Source organism: Stegastes partitus, unplaced genomic scaffold, assembly GCF_000690725.1.
Source record: "Stegastes partitus isolate 25-593 unplaced genomic scaffold, Stegastes_partitus-1.0.2 Scaffold224, whole genome shotgun sequence".
Lineage (NCBI taxonomy): Eukaryota > Metazoa > Chordata > Actinopteri > Pomacentridae > Stegastes > Stegastes partitus.
In genome coordinates this window covers 612,463-622,449 of record NW_007577955.1, presented here as the reverse complement: position 1 = coordinate 622,449, position 9,987 = coordinate 612,463, and positions in this window count along the sequence as shown.

Here is a 9,987-nt window from a genome sequence, read left to right as displayed (position 1 = left end):
CAAGTTAGGAGGAGCCACAAAAGTAAACCAAAGCAGAAAGATAAATGAAATTAGTTTGAAGCAGTACTTTTCTTCAACTCGTGCTCAAATATATTTATTTCCTTCATGTCACGTTGCTGTCTCCATGCTGCCAAGTCGTCAAAGAAACAGACTCCAATGTAGTTCTCAGTTTTATTTGCGCTGCAAGGTGTGGCCGCTCGCGCTGGAGTGTGTGTCTATGTGTGTGTGGGGTCAATATTGGTGTTGAATAATCATGACTTTTCACCTGCTGGGTCACCTCCACTCTCACCTCACTTGACGCGCCCACAGATACTGATAGCAGTCTTGTCAGGTTTCACCATAACCACCAAATTGCTTAGTATCCACCATGAACATTTTTTTCCTGATAGTTTCACTTGGCTTTTGTGTGAAGCAGCATTGTGATTACATCATGCAGATTTAATTCTGACAACAGCCAGCGTTTCTGTGTAGTATCTATTAAATGTTCCCTCTGGAAGACACTTGAGCGTCTGTGGTTGCTCTGGTTTAGAGCTTTGGCTCAATCAGTGCTGATCCCGTCACCGTATTGTTATGGAAACTGCCTCTGTTTCTGGTTTCAGCCGCCGTAGGTTTATCAGGGCAAAACAGAGATGGACTTTACCAATCCTGCGAGCTTCATGGGTGACTGTTTCTTAGTTTTCTACCTCTTGGTGTGAGTGTAGTCACTTTTTGAAGGTTTTGAGTTTGCTGCCATTTATTGTATTTGTTTGAGAGATAGATAACTTCACTACTCAGCTGTCTTCACTACTGATCAACTTGGTGTCATGCCATAATTCTGGATTTCAATTTCCATAAGCTGTCTTCTCCACTGGACCTTTGTTGCTGATAAAATACTCAGGGTTTTACCTTAAAAGAGAAAGTCTTAGTGCCCTCCAAACAGGTCTTAGCCAGCACCAAGGGAAAATTACTCCTGTCAGAATGATACGAATCGAAAATAAAACTGGCAATTCAATTTTTTTTTTACCCTTTTTGTCCGTTGGACTTCCATTTGCACAAGCCTAACAGACATTCATAGGGTTCTGTCAGATAAGTTAATGCAGATTCATTGCCTTTACGTGGTGAGACAACCACCAAAATGCACGGCGAGAAAAAAACCTGGTACCTCTACAGCATTTTAGATTTCCTAACTTTCATTGAATTTCAGTACCACAAAGGTCAGCATTTAAAGCTGCACACATTATGTTAATGAACCATTTTTCTCCTCGATTTTGAGAATAAATGCCTCAGTTAGAGGGGACAAGATGAATAGATTTGACTGAGAAAAATGGTCACTGAAAATCCTTTGAGTGATGTAATGGAAACACAGTAGCAAACACTTGGCATATTTTACGTCATTGCATCAGCTCCTCCTGTACTGGGAATTGAACCTAGGCTGTCTGGATAAAGACCAGGAATCTTGATCCAGCGACGAATAGCGACTATTTGAAACTCTTCTGTCCTTCCTCATTAACTGCTAGGAAGAAGGTGCCTGTTTAAGCAAATCAAAAACACATCCAGGAATACTGTCAGGTGATTAGTACCATCTTTTAACCAAGAATGTTGCAACTAACAACAAAAATTGTAACCGAGCATTCAATTAAAAGGCCCGATCCACAACAACAAAGACCTCCTTTGCGAATTGCTAGTTGTGTCTGTTGAGGCTTCTGTGGAGTGTGAGAAAGATAAATGAGTTAGCAGGTATGTTGAATGTCTAGAAGATCTTATTTTCAGAATTTGGCATTTGAATCGGCTGCAAAAAAAAGAAAGAAATAAAGACACCATTTAACAAATGCTTTCCCAGATCATGTTCTCTCTGAGCGATACAAGTTCTCAGCTGAGGAAGTAAGTTGTATCTGCAAACCTGTTGAGCTGTACGTTAGCAATGACACTGAATGAAGCCGTGCAGTTACAGCAGGCAAACTGTGTGTCGCGTAGCCATTAACAACCCACAGGCATTCAGCTGATGATGCAGAAAATACATAAATGTGTTTTTATGCTTTGTCCTATTTGCTGCTTAGTCCGTTTTACACTGCTAGTGCTAAACAGATAATAGAACATGAATTAGACTATTGATTGGTCCATAGTGTTTATTATACAGAAAATTCAATCATTAACATTTATTTATTGATTTGGCATAGGTGATTTCCACATGTCAGAACCAAACGCACTTCTGGAATATCATGTTTAAATGTATGAAGTGTAAAGTTTAGGAGCTCTTAGAAGTAAGCAGTTTCATTCAGAGTGCAGTTAGTGGGGAAATGAATATGTTACACTTTAAACATTTTTCTACCAGCATTCCTCTCTGGCAACATTTGCAGTGACAACGTTTTACAATAATCGTAGTATATTCTTCATAGCTCTCCATTATAACAGCCTATTCTTCTGACTTAGTAGGCTGCATGTGATGGGTCACATGATGTGTCAGACTGCTGCTTTTTACGAGTGTGTGCTCAGAGCCTGATGGCGTACACCTAGGTAACAAACAACATCGATAACCATAATCGTGATACCCATTATCTCTGATTCATATCCATTGCCTTTGATTGGGGTTTAAGGTTTTGTTGAGCCAGCTAACGCAAATAAAGCCTGGCTGCGTCCAGGACAAGCCAGAAGCCATGCAATGGATTAACCCAGAGCTTTGCAGTGGTGGGCTGTTGCGTCTCCCCTTCCATCACCTGGTTGGCCCACAATTATTTACATGTTAAGCAATAAGTGTAATGTGTTGACTCACCTTGAAATTTTCTGTCTTTTTAAGTCTGACTTAATTCCACAAGGCAGGGCAGTTAGCTTGGAGTATGTGGGGAGGTGGGTGTGTGTGAGGGTAACCCCAGCTCGAGGTAGTTTACACCATGTCTGAATATGAGTGTGTATCTGAGAGTATGTATGTGAGAGTGTGTGTGTGCCTTCGTAGGTCTGTCTGTGTGTGTTTGTGTGTGAAAGAGCGTCCCGGCTGGGCGTCCAGAGCGGTCCTGGTAATGCTGAGACAGACGGTGAGCGGGTGGGTTTATTTTTGGGTCAGTGACAGTGTGTCAATGGCCGCAGATGCGTCGGAAAGGAAGGCTCTGAGATACAAGCAGACCCTGGTCAGTGTCCCTCTCTGTTTCCTCCCTCTGTCTGTCTCCGTCCATCCGTCCGTTTGTAACCGTTTATCTGTCGGGTTTGTTCCTCTGTGTCACGCGGCCGCAGTGTGTTTGCCTGGATTACTTGTGCCCCTCTTGCATGACGCACCTGTACTGGCAGCGAAAGCTACATGTGCATGGATGGTCTCCTGACTAACTTAATGCGAGTGTGCGCTTGTGAATGAACCGCTTATTGTACATGGGAGTTCTAGACATGGTGAAGACCAATTAGCTGATGTATAACAACAGGGTCACACACATGGTCACGCAACAGGTGCTCAGACACCGTGCACCTCCTTCACCCCTGATCTTGGCATGCACACATACACGTGCACACACACACGCACACTTTGACGCTGTCTTACTGTTTCCTACTTTCTCCGGCGGCCACCTGTTTGCTACCCTCTCTGCGCCTCGTTTCTTAAGCCCTGTTTGGTCTTAACGCATGCAGGAATGACTTCTCTGACATGTGTATGTTTGCATGTGTGAAAGAGACCAAGTCCCATTTTGTACACCTGCGTATGTCAACAGAATGTGTGTAATCATGTTTTTGCACGACTGTCGCTGTGTTTAAACCTCAGTGTGCATGCATGTGTGCGTCATGGGTGCTTATCCACAAGAGGGGAAACCTGATCATGCATTTGCAGCGGTGCTAATCTTTACTATTCATATAGATACTTGTATGTTTTGGGACAAGGCGGTGTGAAGGGTGTCTCTGAACATCTGGAGGATTTTCATTATGACATGAGATGTCATCTCACAGAACCCTAAATGTTCTTCTTGTTGCTGAGGAATGTATATTAACCCTGTGAGCCCCACACAGTTTCTGGGTGTTTAATTGCTGCTGTCACTTGTGGGCTTTTTTTTTTTTATAAACCCTTGGACCTCTGTGGAAACAGCACAACCATGACTGAGAAGTAGCGAGAACTCAAAAATGTCTTTTGTGTATTATGAAACAGCCATAAAGATTAAAAAAATGTAAAAAGTTGAATTTGTTTGATTAATTATTTTCCAAAAATGTAAGTGCCAAGTGCTCAGAGATGTTATCAGTACTGGGACAAGTAGTAACTCTGCATATTATAGATATTTAACGTTTTTAATTTGCCTCCACAGCTGTCTCTTTTCTGCTGCAGTTCAACTGAAAACTTAGATTTTCTTTGTCACATAACTGTTGATCACATCTTAGTCACTAATAGCTTCATAGCTGCTTGAGGAGTGCAGAATTTTTAATTTTAATTTAATTTTTTTTTTTAACAGAATCCGGTGCAGATGGTCATTTTTGGTAACTTTAAATGTCTGACTATTTACTACATTTGTATCACAGGCAGAGCAAGTAGGCAAAAGCACCAGCCTCAAATGCTCATACTGTAAGTATGAACTACTTTGTTTTAAATGATAGGAGTTCATTTTAATCAAATCTTTCAGGGCACTTGTGCAGTTCACTTTTTTAAATGAGACACTTAAAAAAATAGTGATTGAAATGAAATATCCTGGTTTTAAGCTTTGATTGGTTAATTTTCCAGATTGAATGCCATGTCACAGATGATCAGTTCAGGGATTTTTGGAAAGTTGAAAATCAGACAGTTCTTTCTGTTTTTTCAGATTCTGGCTGACAAATGGTGTCATTTAAAATGTAGTTATTCAAACCCGCCTGTGGGATTTGGGTCCAGAAAGTTAAGAAACTAAAAATTTTAAAACACTTGTAAATGGTTATACAATGTGACAGCAGCCCTAAAGTAATTTCCAGTTCACATCAAACAGCACCTTATGGTGCTGAGCTCAGAATAGGCTTTAAGTAATAGAAAGTGAGATTAAAAGATAAAAAATATGTTTTTTTTTGTTTAATCTGAATCAGTGCTTTGCTTCAGTATATGATTAAACTATTACTTTGTCTCTAATTAACCTATAATGTTGTTGCCTCGCTGCTATTTGTTTCTCTCTTAACCTCTTAAATACTTGAAGCCTCATTCAAATAAGGTTTAACATTTCACCAGTCAGTCTTAGACATACAGACGCACTGTTTAAACCCTGAAACACTCCGGTTTATTGTGAATAGTGAATTGTTTTGAAGTAAAGGTGTATTTCACTCTAGAATCCTAGAAGACTAATCCATACAGCTGCACCGGCTCTGCGGTGTTGATTGGCTGGTATGTGAGGGCTGGCGATCACGGTGACCTATAGAATTTAATTGCTGTTGAAATCTTATGCCTATGGCTGGTCCAGAGAGTGTGAAGTCATTTAACCTGTATGTGTGTGTGTGTGTCTGTGAGAGCTTTTGAAGACCGTGCAGCCCGTGGTAACCCTAGTGTTTACGCTGTCACCCATGGGAGCAGGACTATAAACAGAAGTGTTGCATCACTTTTTTTTTCTCTTCTCCTTTTTTTGTAATAATAATCACTTGCACACTGCAATCTGCTACAAAAGCAGAGCACGTGGCTGGGGAATTGGCAGTCATGTCAGGAAAGTATGGAGTTAAACCCTCCCCTATTTTAGAAGACCTTCATATGCATTATGTTTGACTTCAAATGACAGCTTATAACGGCACGCGCTCACATTCACTTGTACATATGTAGCTCGCCGCAGAGGTATGTGGACATCAGAGGGCCTTTCAATGACATTGTTCCCATAGTGACATATCAGTATGAAAAGAAAATCACCATCATTATATTGTCAAAAATATCTCTTGAAGTCTGTCAGAGTAAAATCTATTGGCACTGAATCTCCTGTTGGAACCCATTAAACCGCTTCAGAAGAGGTTGCTACAAGATGATTCAGTGGATGTTTAAATCACATGCTTCATGTATATCATGGTTTATTCTGTAAATCTGTTTCCAGTGCACTCACATTTTGCTTTAATCTAGGGCTGCATGATACATCATTTCAGCATTGTGGTTTGCACTATTTGAGTATCTGCAGTAGTCATGTTGCACTTTTTGCGAAGTAAAATAAGGGAAATTAGCTCAGATACACAACATTTTTGCTACTTGATACAAAAGAAAACTTGCACCGTTCTCATTTTCATGACTAATCTGCAAGAGAATTTGTCTATAAGAACATATTTTACTCCAATTTAAGGCTTTTTGCATACACTGAGTTTCTTTTTTTTAAGTGAAGACACAGACTTTGTAGACATGCAGGCTCCACATGTGCACAGCAAAATGAGCGAGGAATTGGGGAGAACATTTTCTTGCATGATCTGGTTGAAAAAAGAAATGCAACTTTATTTGTATGGAAACATTTTAGCTAAAGAAAGGACCAAAAACAGGTACTTTGTCAGCAGTGTCTTGCAGTCGTTGCCACTACACGAGGCAACACAACTAATGTGTTTGACCGTAAATCAGCACCACAAATCTCTGTAAGACAAGTGCAAAGCCTGATCTGAGTGCCGTCCAAAGCAAGAAGTTTTTGGAATGCCTTTGCCAGTGTTGCACCGTATGGGAAAGGTTCCAAACCACTTTTTTTCCATTTTTACTTCTTTTTCATTTTAAAATTTCTTAGTGTTCTATGCAGATGGTGTTTACTGCTTTTAACAGTCTGCTGAAAATGTAAATGTCATTCTGTTACTTAGGACTATTAACAAGAAAGAATAGTTTAATATACAGGATGGTGTATCTCTAAATATGTTCATTATATACAGTAGGTAAAAGTTGTGAGAACACATGATATATGTTTCCCGTGTCCTTCTTAATGAGGAAAAAACAGTTTCCAGTTGTCAAACGAACCAGTTTTGAAGTTGCTATAAATATAGTAAGTATTTATATCACAGAAAAGCAAAGGGAAATCTAAGTCTCAGCACAGAAATGTATTCAGGAAGACAAACAAGTGGCATAAATATAAATGCTTTATGATGATGAACTTGTTTTGTTTTTAAAATGATAAAAGGAAGAGTTTTTTATGGTTAATGTCTGCAAAAATGTTGCCACACACTATGAGTAATTTAAACAAACCACCTTGACAAACTGATCTGCAAGTCTTCGTGCTGTACATGTTATGCTTTATTGGCCTTTTTAGTATCCTAGATTGGTTTTGAGAAGGGGCTGGTTGCATAGAAGGGCTGCTACTTAAGGCTATTTTTCTATTGATTAAATATTAAACATTTCTTTCCACTGATGAACAGACAACACTGAGGGTAGTTTTACCTTTTCTGGTGGTGCAACTTCCAGAATAACTTGTGTGTGTGTTTTCTCTTGAGGTGCTTGTGCATTGTGTTGTGCTGCTGTGGTTTACCATCCAAACTCTGCATAGTGTACTTTTTTATTTTGTGATCATTTGGTGTACGACCATTCTTTCAAAGTTTTGGGGCTTTGGAAACATTTACGCTGATCCTTGCTGTAGCCACCATTTTTACAGACGTGGCGCAGCTGATCAATGGCTGACGTAGGCATCATGGCGTAGTACTGACATATCAACACGGATGGAAAACATTTTGTGGCAATGAGTTGCAATATTGTGGAAAAGTAAATTATTATTTAAAATATTGATGCCGACACACTGATTGTGCCGACTAATTGTAAAAAATGACTGCATAGTTGATGGCCAATAGAATTAAATAATAATAATTGTCTTGCCTGCTACAACCACTTGACCAACCTCTGTTCAATTTGTCTGTAAACCAGCTATTTTTGACTTTGCCTGGGAATCAAACTTCAATATGTTTCAGTTGGAATCGACCAATTATGGGCGTGACTGATTATCAGAGCCAGTATTCACCAGCTCCACATTATAATCTTTTTTTTTCTTTTTTCTTTCTCTGATTCCCAATTTTATAAATTAATTTAAAAATGTACTACTTTGGCTCTGATGCAGCTCTCTCTCTCTATCTGTAGTCACCACAGGATAGCCAGTCCGCAGTGGAGGATTAATAATAATTATGTGTAAAACATCAAGTGGAAAAAAACAAAATGTTTCAACAAAGTGTCTTTTTTCTAAAAAGTTTTGACTCCAAAATGTAATTTTTTTTACTGCAAATCCTGTCAGTTCACTATATTGGTTATTGGTCTTTTCATTACTAAAAATCTGTCGGCACTAAAAAAATCAAATCAAATCAATCTCTACTTTTAAACTCCAGTTTACAAAAAGCCCATAGGATTGCGTATTATGAAGCAAAAGATGGCATCAAATGTCTGGTCAGATTCATATTGTTTGCAAGTTTTAGGACATTTTGTTCATTTTTCTGTTCATTTCATTTCATTTTTTAATCCATTTGACAACTGTGGCTTTACTTTGAGAAATATAAGCACCAGTCCATCCAGCAGGCTTCTCTTGTGAAGAGTGTATATCTGTGCTGTTGAGTGTGTAAATATAAACTATTACCTAAAATCAGCCATCAACTAGAATATTGGGAAGCTGTCCACATGTCTTAAAAGGGCTAGGAGACAGCTGGAAGAATATAGGGAGTAAAAAAGAGTGAGACATGGGAGAAACTGAGGAATATGATGAGGCATTGAAAGGTACACTGATGGTAAGAGAGAGCGAGAGAGGTGTGGGAAGTGTAATGAGGAATATTGGATCACACTGGTACTAAATTTAGCCCAGAGTAGTGTTTCACCAGCAAAGAGAGAGCGAGGGAAAGAAAGGAATAAGAGTAGGGTGCAACGAAGGAAGGGGGTAAAAGAGTACAAGTGATTAGTGCAGTGTAGGATTTCACCGGTCAAGAGGGAAAACAGGAAAGAGGTAAAGGAGGGACAGCGTGGGAGCGCTGGATTCCCAACTGCATAACAAACTCAGTGGTGGCCACATTGGAGCTCCTCTTGTCCTGGGCTGTAGTTTGGTGAACAGTCAAAACCTGGTTCTTTGAATCAAATCCAGCAAAGGTGATTAGCTTTTTTGAGGTTTTAGGAAAATAATTATACCTTGCTTTCATCAGATTGGCTAAGTTAAGGGCATCTGCGAGCAGTATATTGAGATATCGCACACATTGCGTCATTGCTGACAGCTGTAGCGTTGCACAATTTTTGGCATTAATCCACTCATACAATTGCATGTGTATTTAATCGCAATGTGTAGCATGTAACACCTAATTTTCACAAAGCTGTACCTGGAATGAGGCTCACAGTGGAGATATTACTGTACATGTAAGGCTGTAGGGCAGAAGACTAGACAAGTTTCCATTTCACATTATCAGAAACAGACAGTCATTATGAATTTAGCCAGAACTTGTTAAATATGTTAAATAAAGTAGTTCACAACTGTACAATGCTATACTAGATATATATATATGTATATATATATATATATATATCCATCCATTATCTATACACCGCTTAATCCTCATTAGGGTCGCAGGGGGCTGGAGCCTATCCCAGCTGACTTAGAGCAAAGGCAGGGGACACGCTGGACAGGTCACCAGTCTATATATATATAAAAAAGCAGTCAGAATATATGGAATGAAAGTCTGAATCTATATAATGAAACTCTGAATATATGGAATGAAAGTCTGGATATACAAAATGAAAATCTAAATATAGATAACGAATCTCTGTGGGTTTCCATAGAGATGGTGGCACGCATAGATGCACTACACCAACACGGAGTCCGATTGGAGACTATGCCGGCAGTTACCCGAGAGAGAAGGAAGTGCAAACGGTACGAACGTTAACAAAGGAGGAGGGAGAGAGCCGGGATCCATGCGGGCGGACAGACAGACAGCTAGCTCTGAACTTTTCCAGAGCCGCTGCAGGACTTCCTTTGTTTACGTTCGTCCCGTTTGCGCTTCCTTCTCTCTCGGCTAACTGCCGGCTTGGTCTCTGATTGGACTCCGTGTTGTTGTAGTATGTTGTAGTTAGTATGTCCAAATCACAAGCGGCCGCCACAATTTTAGCGACGTTCACTGACGTTCATTGTCCTGATG